This window comes from Cherax quadricarinatus, chromosome 97, assembly GCF_038502225.1.
Source record: "Cherax quadricarinatus isolate ZL_2023a chromosome 97, ASM3850222v1, whole genome shotgun sequence".
In the NCBI taxonomy this organism is placed as follows: domain Eukaryota; kingdom Metazoa; phylum Arthropoda; class Malacostraca; order Decapoda; family Parastacidae; genus Cherax; species Cherax quadricarinatus.
Genome location: NC_091388.1, coordinates 6,667,414 through 6,680,712, shown reverse-complemented (window position 1 = coordinate 6,680,712; position 13,299 = coordinate 6,667,414). Strand labels below are relative to the sequence as shown.

Sequence of the window (13,299 nt, the reverse complement as noted above, 5' to 3'; positions counted from 1 at the left end):
GTCAGTGAGGTGCCGGAGGTCAGTGAGGTGCCGGAGGTCAGTGAGGTACTGGAGGTCAGTGAGGTACTGGAGGTCAGTGAGGTGCTGGAGGTCAGTGAGGTGCTGGAGGTCAGTGAGGTGCTGGAGGTCAGTATGAGGTGCTGGAGGTCAGTGAGGTGCTGGAGGTCAGTGAGGTGCTGGAGGTCAGTGAAGTGCTGGAGGTCAGTGAGGTGCTGGAGGTCAGTGAGGTGCTGGAGGTCAGTGAGGTGCCGGAGGTCAGTGAGGTGCCGGAGGTCAGTGAGGTACTGGAGGTCAGTGAGGTACTGGAGGTCAGTGAGGTGCTGGAGGTCAGTGAGGTGCTGGAGGTCAGTGAGGTGCTGGAGGTCAGTATGAGGTGCTGGAGGTCAGTGAGGTGCTGGAGGTCAGTGAGGTGCTGGAGGTCAGTGAAGTGCTGGAGGTCAGTGAGGTGCTGGAGGTAAGTGAGGTGCTGGAGGTCAGTATGAGGTGCTGGAGGTCAGTGAGGTGCTGGAGGTCAGTGAGGTGCTGGAGGTCAGTGAGGTGCTGGAGGTCAGTGAGGTACTGGAGGTCAGTGAGGTACTGGAGGTCAGTGAGGTGCTGGAGGTCAGTGAGGTGCTGGAGGTCAGTGAGGTGCTGGAGGTCAGTATGAGGTGCTGGAGGTCAGTGAGGTGCTGGAGGTCAGTGAAGTGCTGGAGGTCAGTGAGGTGCTGGAGGTCAGTGAGGTGCTGGAGGTCAGTGAGGTGCTGGAGGTCAGTGAGGTGCTGGAGGTCAGTGAGGTGCTGGAGGTCAGTGAGGTGCTGGAGGTCAGTGAGGTGCTGGAGGTCAGTGAGGTGCTGGAGGTCAGTGAGGTGCCGGAGGTCAGTGAGGTGCCGGAGGTCAGTGAGGTACTGGAGGTCAGTGAGGTACTGGAGGTCAGTGAGGTGCTGGAGGTCAGTGAGGTGCTGGAGGTCAGTGAGGTGCTGGAGGTCAGTATGAGGTGCTGGAGGTCAGTGAGGTGCTGGAGGTCAGTGAAGTGCTGGAGGTCAGTGAGGTGCTGGAGGTCAGTGAGGTGCTGGAGGTCAGTGAGGTGCCGGAGGTCAGTGAGGTGCCGGAGGTCAGTGAGGTACTGGAGGTCAGTGAGGTACTGGAGGTCAGTGAGGTGCTGGAGGTCAGTGAGGTGCTGGATGTCAGTGAGGTGCTGGAGGTCAGTATGAGGTGCTGGAGGTCAGTGAGGTGCTGGAGGTCAGTGAGGTGCTGGAGGTCAGTGAGGTGCTGGAGGTCAGTGAGGTGCTGGAGGTCAGTGAGGTGCTGGAGGTCAGTGAGGTGCTGGAGGTCAGTGAGGTGCTGGAGGTCAGTGAGGTGCTGGAGGTCAATGAGGTACTGGAGGTCAATGAGGTGCCGGAGGTCAGTGAGGTGCTGGAGGTCAGTGAGGTGCAGGAGGTCAGTGAGGTACTGGAGGTCAGTGAGGTACTGGAGGTCAGTGAGGTACTGAAGGTCAGTGAGGTGCTGGAGGTCAGTGAGGTGCTGGAGGTCAGTATGAGGTGCTGGAGGTCAGTGAGGTGCTGGAGGTCAGTGAGGTGCTGGAGGTCAGTGAAGTGCTGGAGGTCAGTGAGGTGCTGGAGGTCAGTGAGGTGCTGGAGGTCAGTGAGGTGCCGGAGGTCAGTGAGGTGCCGGAGGTCAGTGAGGTACTGGAGGTCAGTGAGGTACTGGAGGTCAGTGAGGTGCCGGAGGTCAGTGAGGTGCTGGAGGTCAGTGAGGTGCTGGAGGTCAGTATGAGGTGCTGGAGGTCAGTGAGGTGCTGGAGGTCAGTGAGGTGCTGGAGGTCAGTGAAGTGCTGGAGGTCAGTGAGGTGCTGGAGGTCAGTGAGGTGCTGGAGGTCAGTATGAGGTGCTGGAGGTCAGTGAGGTGCTGGAGGTCAGTGAGGTGCTGGAGGTCAGTGAAGTGCTGGAGGTCAGTGAGGTGCTGGAGGTCAGTGAGGTGCTGGAGGTCAGTGAATTGCTGGAGGTCAGTGAGGTGCTGGAGGTCAGTGAGGTGCTGGAGGTCAGTGAGGTGCTGGAGGTCAGTGAGGTGCTGGAGGTCAGTGAGGTGCTGGAGGTCAGTGAAGTGCTGGAGGTCAGTGAGGTGCTGGAGGTCAGTGAGGTGCTGGAGGTCAGTGAGGTGCTGGAGGTCTTTGAGGTGCTGGAGGTCAGTGAGGTGCTGGAGGTCAGTGAGGTGCTGGAGGTCAGTGAGGTGCTGGAGGTCAGTGAAGTGCTGGAGGTCAGTGAGGTGCTGGAGGTCAGTGAAGTGCTGGAGGTCAGTGAGGTGCTGGAGGTCAGTGAGGTGCTGGAGGTCAGTGAGGTGCCGGAGGTCAGTGAGGTGCCGGAGGTCAATGAGGTACTGGAGGTCAGTGAGGTGCTGGAGGTCAATGAGGTACTGGAGGTCAGTGAGGTACTGGAGGTCAGTGAAGTACTGGAGGTCAATGAGGCACTGGAGGTCAATGAGGTACTGGAGGTCTCTGAGGTGCCGGAGGTCAGTGAGGTGCCGGAGGTCAGTGAGGTGCCGGAGGTCAGTGAGGTGCCGGAGGTCAGTGAGGTGCCGGAGGAGGTCATTAGTAGTAATATACCGTGCGTGAAGCGGTAAACCGGTAGATTATTCTGTACAAGGTGTGGTGAAGGCTCGATCTACCCGCTATACGCACTCTCAGTAATGTCAACAATCACGGAAGATTTAAAGTAAAAGGAGACAAGTGCAACTAATGTGACATTTATTGTGGCAACGTTTCGCTCTCCAGGAGCTTTATCAAGCCATTACCTTGATAAAGCTTGATAAAGCTCCTGGAGAGCGAAACGTTGCCACAATAAATGTCACATTAGTTGCACTTGTGTCCTTTTACTTTACATATTGTCGGTAATTCTACCAACTTTATTACAATCACGGAAGATAAAAAAATTTACCTGTTAGCTTATATCGTGCCAACACACACACACACACACACACACACACACACACACACACACACACACACACACACACACACACACACACACACACACACACACACACAGGAGGTTCCGTGGGACAGAGAACTGGCAGGAAAGCCAGTAAATGAAATGATGGAATATGTAACAACAAAATGCAAGGAGGCAGTGGAAAGGTTCATTCCCAAGGGAAACAGTAACAACGGGAAGACCAGAACGAGCCCCTGGTTTACCCGACGGTGTAAGGAGGCAAAAACAAAGTGCAATAGAGAATGGAAAAAGTACAGAAGGCAGAGAACACACGAAAATAGGTAGATTAGTCGCAGATCCATAACGAGTATGCACAGGTAAGGAGGGAGGCCCAGCGACAGAATGAAAATAACATAGCATCGAAAATCAAGACTGACCCGAAACTGTTGTATAGCCACATCAAGAGGAAGACAACAGTCAAAGACCAGAAGGTGGAGAACTCACAAGAAATTATCAGGAGGTATGTGAGGAGCTAAACAGGAGATTTAAGGAAGTTTTTACAGTAGAGACAGGAAGGGCTCTGGGAAGACAGCACAGAAGGGATCATCAAGAGGGAATATACCAATAAGTGTTGGATGACATACGAACAACCGAGGAGGATGTGCAGAAGCTGCTAAGTGACCTTGATACCTCAAAGGCGATGGGACCGAACATCTCCCCATGGGTCCTTAGAGAAGGAGCAGAGATGCTGTGCGTCTAACCACAATCTTCAACACATCCCTTGAAACTGGGAAACTACCTGAGAAATGGAAGACAGCAAATGTAGTCCCCATATTTAAGAAAGGAAACAGAAATGAGGCACTAAACTACAGACCTGTGTCTCTGACATGTATTGTGTGCAAAGTCATGGAGAAGATTATCAGGAGGAGAGTGGTGGAACACCTGGAACGGAACAAGATTATAAATGAAAACCAGCATGGGTTCATGGAAGGCAAATCCTGTGTCACAAACCTTCTGGAGTTTTATGACAAGGTAACAGAAGTAAGACACGAGAGAGAGGTGTGGGTTGATTGCATTTTCCTAGACTGCAGGAAAGCCTTTGACACAGTTTCCCACAAGAGATTAGTGCAGAAGCTGGAGGATCAGGCGCATATAACAGGGAGGGCACTGCAATGGATCAGGGAATACCTGACAGGGAGGCAACAACGAGTCATGGTATGTGAAGAGGTATCACAGTGGGCGCCTGTGACGAGCGGGGTCCCACAGGGGTCAGTTCTAGGACCAGTGCTATTTTTCATATATGCGAACGACATGATGGAAGGAATAGACTCTGAAGTGTCCCTGTTTGCAGATGATGTGAAGTTGATGAGAAGAATTAAATCGGATGAAGATGAGGCAGGACTGCAAAGAGACCTGGACAGGCTGGACATGTGGTCCAGAAACTGGCTTCTCGAATTCAACCCTGCCAAATGCAAAGTCATGAAGATTGGGGAGGGGCAAAGAAGACCGCAGACAGAGTATAGGCTAGGTGGACAAAGACTACAGACCTCACTCAGGGAGAAAGACCTTGGAGTGACCATAACACCGAGCACATCACCGGAGGCACACATCACCCAAATAACTGCTGCAGCATACGGGCGCCTGGCAAACCTGAGAATAGCATTCCGATACCTTAATAAGGAATCGTTCAAGACACTGTACACTGTGTATGTTAGGCCCATACTGGAGTATGCAGCACCAGTCTGGAACCCACACCTGGTCAAGCACGTCAAGAAGTTAGAGAAAGTACAAAGGTTTGCAACAAGGCTAGTCCCAGAGCTCAAGGGAATGTCGTACGAGGAAAGGTTGAGGGAAATCGGACTGACGACACTGGAGGACAGAAGGGTCAGGGGAGACATGATAACGACATACAAGATACTGCGGGGAATAGACAAGGTGGACAGAGATAGGATGTTCCAGAGAGGGGACACAGAAACAAGGGGTCACAACTGGAAGCTAAAGACTCAGACGAGTCACAGGGACGTTAGGAAGTATTTCTTCAGTCGTAGAGTCGTCAGGAAGTGGAATAGCCTAGCAAGTGAAGTGGTGGAGGCAGGAACCATACATAGTTTTAAGAAGAGGTATGACAAAGCTCAGGAAGCAGAGAGGGAGAGGACCCAGTAGCGATCAGTGAAGAGGCGGGGCCAGGAGCTGAGTCTCGACCCCTGCAACCACAATTAGGTGAGTACACACACGCACACACACACACATATACACTTGGAAGTTGAAGACTCAGATGAGTCAAAGGGATGTTAGGAAGTATTTCTTCAGTCATAGAGTTGTCAGAAGTGGAATAGCCTAGAAAGTGACGTAGTGGAGGCAGGAACCATTGATAGTTTTAAGAAGAGGTATGATAAAGCTCATAGAGCAGGGAGAGAGAGGACCTAGTAGCAATCAGTGAAGAGACGGGGCCAGGAGCTATGAATCGAACCCTGCAACCACAAATAGGTGAGTACACACATACAGTGGAAGAGCCAGAAACGAATATGTATTGATAAGAAGGGAGGTCCAACGTCAATATGAAAATGAAATAACATCGAAAGCCAAGTCTGACCTGAAGCTGTTGTACAGCCACATCAGGAGGAAAACAACAGTCAAGGACCAGATAATCAGGCTAAGGAAGGAAGGAGGAGAGGTCACAGGAAATGCCCGAGAAGTATGTGAGGAACTCAACATAAGATTTAAAGAAGTAGGTTCAGCGGAGACAAAAGACTACAGGAAGCAGGAATGGTGGACACAATACACACAACCGAGGAGGAGGTGAAGAGGCTACTAAATGAACTAGGTATCTCAAAAGCGATGGGGCGGACAACATCTCTCGGTGGGTCCTGAGAGAGGAAGCAGAGGCAATGTGTGTGCCACTAACAACAATCTTCAACACATCTGTCGAAACAGGGCGAGTACCTGAGGTGTGGAAGACAGCAAATGTAGTCCCAATTTTTAAGAATGGAGACAGACAGGCAGCATTAAACTACAGACCATTGTCACTGACATGAAGTCATGGAGAAGATTTTCAGATGAGTGGTGGAGCACCTAGAAAGGAATGAGCCTATACTCGACAACCAACACGGTTTCAGGAAAGGGAAACTTTGTGTCACAAATCTACTGGAGTTTTACGACAAGGTGACGGCAGTAAGACAAGAGAGACAGAGAGAGGGGTGGGTAGACTGCATTTTCTTGGACTGTAAGAAGGCTTTCGACTCAGTTCCACACAAGAAATTGGTGCAAAAACTAGATGATCAGGCAACTATAACAGGAAAGGCACTGCAATGGTTCAGGGAATACCTGTCAGGAAGACAACAGCGAGTCATGGTACGTGACGAGGTGTCAGAGAGGGCGCCTGTGACGAGCGGGGTTTCACAGGGGTCAGTCCTAAGACCGGTGCTGTTTCTGGTACATGTGAATGACATGACGGAAGGGATAGAATCTTATTGTGGCTAGCTGGTCTAGTGGCTAACGCGACGGGTTGGAGTTTTGAGGCTCTATGACCGCGGGTTCAATCCCGGCCGGGGGTATGGTTTATTTGCAATCGTGTCATTACGATTTCTTAAGTCATGTTGACGGCAGTGAAGGGACTTGAGCTAGAGTTCGTCACGGCCACGCTAGCTGGAGATTCGTCTGTAAAAACTTGCATTTGTGGTCACAGAGGTGCCTGTGCTAACTTTCCTATGGTGTAGAAATATACCTAGTTGGATGAATCTTATTGTGGCTAGCTGGTCTAGTGGCTAACGCGACGGGCTGGAGTTTTGAGACTCTATGACCGCGGGTTCAATCCCGGCCGGGGGTATGGTTTATTTGCAATCGTGTCATTACGATTTCTTAAGTCATTCAGAAGTGTCCCTGTTCACATACGATGTAGAACTAATGAAGAGAATACCCGTGGACAAGGATCAGACAGGACTACAAAGGGATCTGGACAGGCTGGACACGTGGTCCAGCACCTGGCTCCTGGAATTTAACCCCACCAAGTGAAAAGTCATGAAGATTGGGGAAAGACAAAGAAGACCGCAGACAGAGTACAGGCTAGGTAGCCAAAGACTGCAAACCTCACTCAAGGAAAAGGATTTTGGGGTGAGTATAACACCGAACACATATCTTGAGGCTCACATCAACCAGATAACTCGTGCAGCATATGGACGCCTGGCAAACCTGAGAATAGCGTTTCCACACCTGAGTAAGGAGTCATCCATGTACGTCAAGCCTGCATTGGAGTTTGCAGCACCAGTATGGAACCCACACCTGGTCAAGCACGTCAAGAAATTAGAGAAAGTGCAAAGGTTTGCAACAAGACTAGTCCCGGAGCTGAGGGAAATATCCTACGAGGAGAGGTTAGGGGAAATTAACCTGACGACACTGGAGGACAGAAGGGATAGGGGGAGGGACATGATACCGACATATTAAATACTTAGAGGTGACAGGATGGATAGGGACAAGACCTGTAGTTCTGGTTCACCACAGGTCTTGTCTAGACCGCCGCTCAAGACACATCTGAATGAACACACGTACATGACATGTGCATCAGGCGTACACACTGTGAACGAACACATAAGGCTGCATATTACCAAGGTCATCTCTGTGATCATGTGTACATGTACGTTTCCAGGAGAATTGAATGACCCTTACACACACACACACACGGGGCCAGGAGCTATGTATCGACCCATGCAACCACAAATAGGTGAGTACAATTAGGTGAGTACACACACACACACACACACACAAAGGTTTGCAAAGAAGACCCCAGACACAATATAGTTTAGATGGCCAGAGTCTGCAAACCTCACTCAAGGAAAAAGATCTGGGGGTGAGAATAACACCGAGCATATCTCCTGAGGCACACATCAATCAGATAACTGCTGCAGCATACGGGCGCCTGGCAAACCTACGGATAGCGTTCCGATACCTCAGTAAGGATTCGTTTAAGACTCTGTATACCATCTACGTCAGGCCCATACTGGAGTATGTAGCACCAGTTTGGAATCCACACCTAGTCAAGCACGTCAAGAAATTAGAGAAAGTGCAAAGGTTTGCAGCAAGACTAGTCCCAGAGCTACGGGGATTGTCCTATGAAGAAAGGTTGAGGGAAATCGGCCTGACGACACTGGAGGCCAGGAGGGTCAGGGGAGACATGATAACGACATATAAAATACTGCGCGGAATAGACGAGGTGGACAAAGACGGGATGTTCCAGAGATGGGACACAGACACAAGAGGTCACAATTGGAAGTTGAAGACTCAGATGAATCAAAGGGATGTTAGGAAGTATTTCTTCAGTCATAGAGTAGTCAGGCCATGGAATAGCCTAGAAAGTGATGTGGTGGAGGCAGGAACCATACATAGTTTTAAGGCGAGGTATGATAGAGCTCATGGGGCAGGGAGAGAGAGGACCTAGTAGCAATCAGTGAAGAGGCGGGGCCAGGAGCTGAGTCTCGATCCCTGTAACCACAGTTAGGTAAGTTAGGTGAGTACACACACACACACACACACACACACACACACACACAAGAAAGGTCGGTCACTGATCTTCCAATTATTTTATTACTCTCATAAAACACTAAACCCGTTCGGGTTATATATCGTCTGGGTAATGTGAGGCAGACAGGTTTAATCCGAGGAAGCGAAGAGTAACTCTAATTCAGCGGATCAAGAGCCCTTCAAGATCATCGCGAGATCTGTTGTTCATTGTTCACTGATGTTCAGTCTTGTGTGTGTGTGTGCGAGAGAACATGTTTAAACACCTGTGGACATGTAAGTGGCTAACACCCACAGCCTGTTTGACCACGGTGTTGACAAGTTGTGGAACTCCCGTGACAGGTCACATTGGAAACATAAACACATACGCAGTTTAATGTGATCCTTTATTGACAACGTTTCGCCCATTAAACTGCATATGTATTTATGTTTCCATTGTGTCGGTATTTTATACCATTTATTTTCACAGGTCACATTATTCACAGTCATGTCACAGTTGACTAACACCCAGGTACCTATTTTGCTGCTAGGTGAACATGGACAGCAGGTATAAGGTGACTAACACCCAGGTACCTATTTTGCTGCTAGGTGAACATGGACAGCAGGTATAAGGTGACTAACACCCAGGTACCTATTTTACTACTAGGTAAACATGGACAGCAGGTGTCTTAAGGAAACACGTCCTACTGTTTCCACCCACACCGGGGATCGACTCCCGGACCTCAGTGTATGAACTGAGTGCGCTACCAGTCGAGCTACGGGATACCTATGTTATCGTTCTGAAGAACAGAGGGAAGAGATGTATTCAGGACGAGATGGAACTTACTCAGATAACAAAGAAATGAGTGAGATACTGAAGTCTCAGTATGACTCCGTGTTTAGTGAACCGTTAACCAAACTAAGGGTCGACAATCTAAATGATTTTTTTTATGACTAAGACTCAAAATTTGGTTAATTCGAGAATTTCTTATATAATCCTAACACCACAGGACTTTGTAAAAACAGTAAATGACATGGCCATGCACTCTGCCCCAGGCCCAGGCTCATGGAACTCCGTGTTCATCAAGAACTGCAAGAAGCCCCTATTACGAGCTTTTACCATCGTATGGAGAGGGAGCATGGACACGGGGGTCGTCCCACAGTTACTAAAAACAACAGACATAGCCCCACTCCACAAAGGGGGCAGTAAAGCAATAGCAAAGAACTACAGACCGATAACACTAACGTCCCATATCATAAAAATCTTTGAAATGTGCCCCCCTCAAGGAAGGTTCCTTGATGTTGGTGAGGGGCTCTTGATTTAGGGAATTAGATCTGCGCTCCAGTTCCCCGAATTAAGCCTGAATGCCTTCCACATCCCCCCCCCCCCCAGGCGCTGTATAATCCTCCGGGTTTAGCGCTTCCCCCTTGATTATAATAATAATAATAATTTGAAATGTGCCTTAAGTATTCTGTGGAGAGGGAACATGGACACAAGGGTCATTCCACAGTCACTTAAAACAACAGACAGCCCCACTCCACAAAGGTGGCAGTAAAGCAATAGCAATGAATTACAGACCGATAGCACTAACGTCCCACATCATAAAAATCTTTGAAAGGGTTCTAAGAATCAAGATCGCCAACACGGGTTTAGAACAGGTCGCTCCTGCCTATTCCAACTACTGGACCACTATGATAAAGTCTTGGATGCTCTGGAGGACAAACAAAACGCAGATATAGTATACACAGACTTTGAAGATTGTGACACTTATGCAACATATGGGAATCTTTATTCAGGAAACGTTTCGCCACACAGTGGCTTCATCAGTCCAATACAAAGTAGAAAGCACTGCAGCATCATGGGATCTTGTTACAAAGAATTCTTCAACACTTGTTCAACCTTTGGACGACGATCTGCTTCGACTAGTGGATGGTACCACTGTGACGCCGCCTCCTTCTGCTTCACCTCACCTGACTACAGTATATAAGCCACGTCTACGGCCCTATGCTGTACATTCTACAAGATTGATGGACTGAACACATCGACTCCAGGCTGAGGGACTGATTACCTCAAACTCCTCCTCTCCTTACGCCTTTCTGCTTTGTATTGGACTGATGAAGTCACTGTGTGGCGAAACGTTTCCTGAATCAAGATTCCCATATGTTGCATAAGTGTCACAATCTTCAACTTGTCGGTTTTTCAAACCATTCATCACACAGACTTTGCAAATGTCTTCGACAAGTGTGACCATGGTGTAATAGTACACAAAATGAATGATAAAGGAATAACGGGAAAATTTGGTAGATGGATCTATAACTTCCTAACAAACAGAACACAACGTAGAGTCTGATTATTATTATTATAATCAAGGGGAAAGCGCTAAACCCGTAAGATTATACAACGCCTGAGGGGGGGATGTGGAAGGTATTCAAGTTTAATTCAGGGAACTGGAGAACAGATCCAATTCCCTAGATCAAGAGCCCCTCACCAGCATCAAGGAACCTTTCTTGAGGGGTGTCAAGTCTGAGACGGCTACAGTGAAAAACTCTGTTCCACAAGGTACAGTACTCGCTCCCATTCTGTTCCTCACCTTCATATCTGACATAGAGATGTAAGAAGTCTCTACCTTTCCTAACGACACCAGAAATTTGCCTGACAGTGTCCTCCAGTGAAGACACTGCAAGACTCCAAGCGGACATCAACCAAATCTTTACACGGCCGCAGAAAACAATATGAAGTTTAGTGAAGACAAATTCCAATTACTCCGCTGTGGAAAACTGCATCGTAGTATAAAACAAATTCCATCCACACAGTAGAGCGAAAAACTAATTTCAAAGACCTGGGAGTGATAATGTCAGAGGATTTCACTTTCAAAGATTACAACAATGTTTCAACCACATCTGCTAGGAAAATGATAGGATGGATAAAGAGAACCTTCAAAACTAGGGACGCCAAGCCCAGGATAATTCTCTTCAAATCGCTTGTTCTCTCTAGGCTGGAATATTGCTGTACACTAACTGCCCCTTTCAAGGCATGTGAAATTGCAGACTTTAAGAATATATAGGGAACTTTCATGGCAGGTATAAGTACGATAAAGCATCTAAATTATTGGGAACGGTCAACCGTCAACGGTCAACCGTCTCTTGATTTGTATTCCCTGGAACGCAGACGAGAACGATATATGATAATATACACTTGGAAAATCCTAGAGGGACTAGTCCCGAATCTGCACATGAAAATCGCTCCCTACGAAAGCAAAAGACACTGGATGAGATAAAACATTCCCTCAATGAAAAGCAGGAGCGCCACTAAGAGATAACACAATAAGTGTCAGGGGCCCAAGATTGCTCAACTGCCTCCTAGTATGCATTAGGGGGATTACCTATAGACCCCTGGTTGTTTTCAAGAAGGCCCTGGACAGACACCTCAAGTCAGTCCCTGACCAGCCGGGCTGTGATTCGTGCATCGGTTTACGTGCGGCCAGCAGAAACAGCCTGGTTGATCAGGCGCTGATCCACCACGATGTCTGATCATGGACTCGGCCGCTGGAGCGTTGACCCCTTCCAGGTATACTCCAGGTAGAAGTGAAGAGATGTATTCAAGGAACACTAACCTGGAATAAAGGAACGTGTGTTGAGCAGTTGTGTTGTACCTCACAGCTCGTCTGCCCAACCTCACAGCTCGTCTGCCCAACCTCACAGCTCGTCTGCCCAACCTCACAGCTCGTCCGCCCAACCTCACAGCTCGTCTGCCCAACCTCACAGCTGACTACAAACGCCCTGACGAACCATGCACAAGTCTCCTATATACCATCCTTCCCCCACCAATCCCTCCTATCCCCTCCCTCCTCCATTCCCCACTCATCCATCCAGTTCCTGGGCAAACATTGACGGAGTCTCCAGTTCGTCCCTTCCCTTCAAGATACTCAGGTACCCCATCAAGTTAGGGGCGTTGACTTGGTAAGGTGGTACGGCTCTTGTGATGACAGCTGTTCTCATCAACAAGCTGGAAGAATAATGGTGGCGGGACTAGTTGTGGTAACAATGGTGATGGTGGGACTGGTTGTGGTAGGAATGGTTAAAAATGGAACTGATTGTGGTAGGAATGGTTAAAATTAAATGGTGGTGGCTGGACTGTATGTAGTAGGAAAACCAGGAATAGTTGTGGAGGGAAAGGTTTTCTTTCCACAAGACTTAAACTACAACATACCAGTTGTCAACACTAGACTCCATCTATCACCTCTCCAACCACAACATACCAGTTGTAAACACTGGACTTTATCTATCACCTCTCCAACCACAACATACCAGTTGTCAACACTGGACTCCATCTATCACCTCTCCAACCACAACATACCAGTTGTCAACACTGGACTGCATCTATCACCTCTCCAACCACAACATACCAGTTGTCAACACTGGACTCCATCTATCACCTCTCCAACCACAACATACCAGTTGTCAACACTGGACTGCATCTATCACCTCTCCAACCACAACATACCAGTTGTCAACACTGGACTTTATCTATCACCTCTCCAACCACAACATACCAGTTGTCGACACTGGACTGCAACTATCACCTCTCCAACCACAACATACCAGTTGTCAACACTGGACTCCATCTATCACCTCTCCAACCACAACATACCAGTTGTCAACACTGGACTGCATCTATCACCTCTCCAACCACAACATACCAGTTGTCAACACTGGACTGCATCTATCACCTCTCCAACCACAACATACCAGTTGTCAACACTGGACTGCATCTATCACCTCTCCAACCACAACATACCAGTTGTCAACACTAGACTCCATCTATCACCTCTCCAACCACAACATACCAGTTGTCAACACTGGACTGCATCTATCACCTCTCCAACCACAACATACCAGTTGTCAA

At 48.6% G+C, this 13,299-nt stretch overlaps 1 protein-coding gene across 2 annotated transcripts in view; it reads right to left on the bottom strand.

Moving 5' to 3' along the window:
* The window catches only part of LOC128704946 (salivary glue protein Sgs-3-like), a 51,646-nt gene extending 39,407 nt beyond the window's left edge, over positions 1-12,239 (bottom strand). The window contains exon 1 of one of the 2 annotated variants that reach the window (XM_070105212.1): positions 12,008-12,239. The gene's annotated coding sequence lies outside the window, so the exon portion shown is untranslated. The remainder of the gene's footprint in view (positions 1-12,007) is intronic. The other variant, XM_070105211.1, reaches the window with a different exon arrangement.
* Between the last annotated feature and the right edge of the window lie 1,060 nt (positions 12,240-13,299).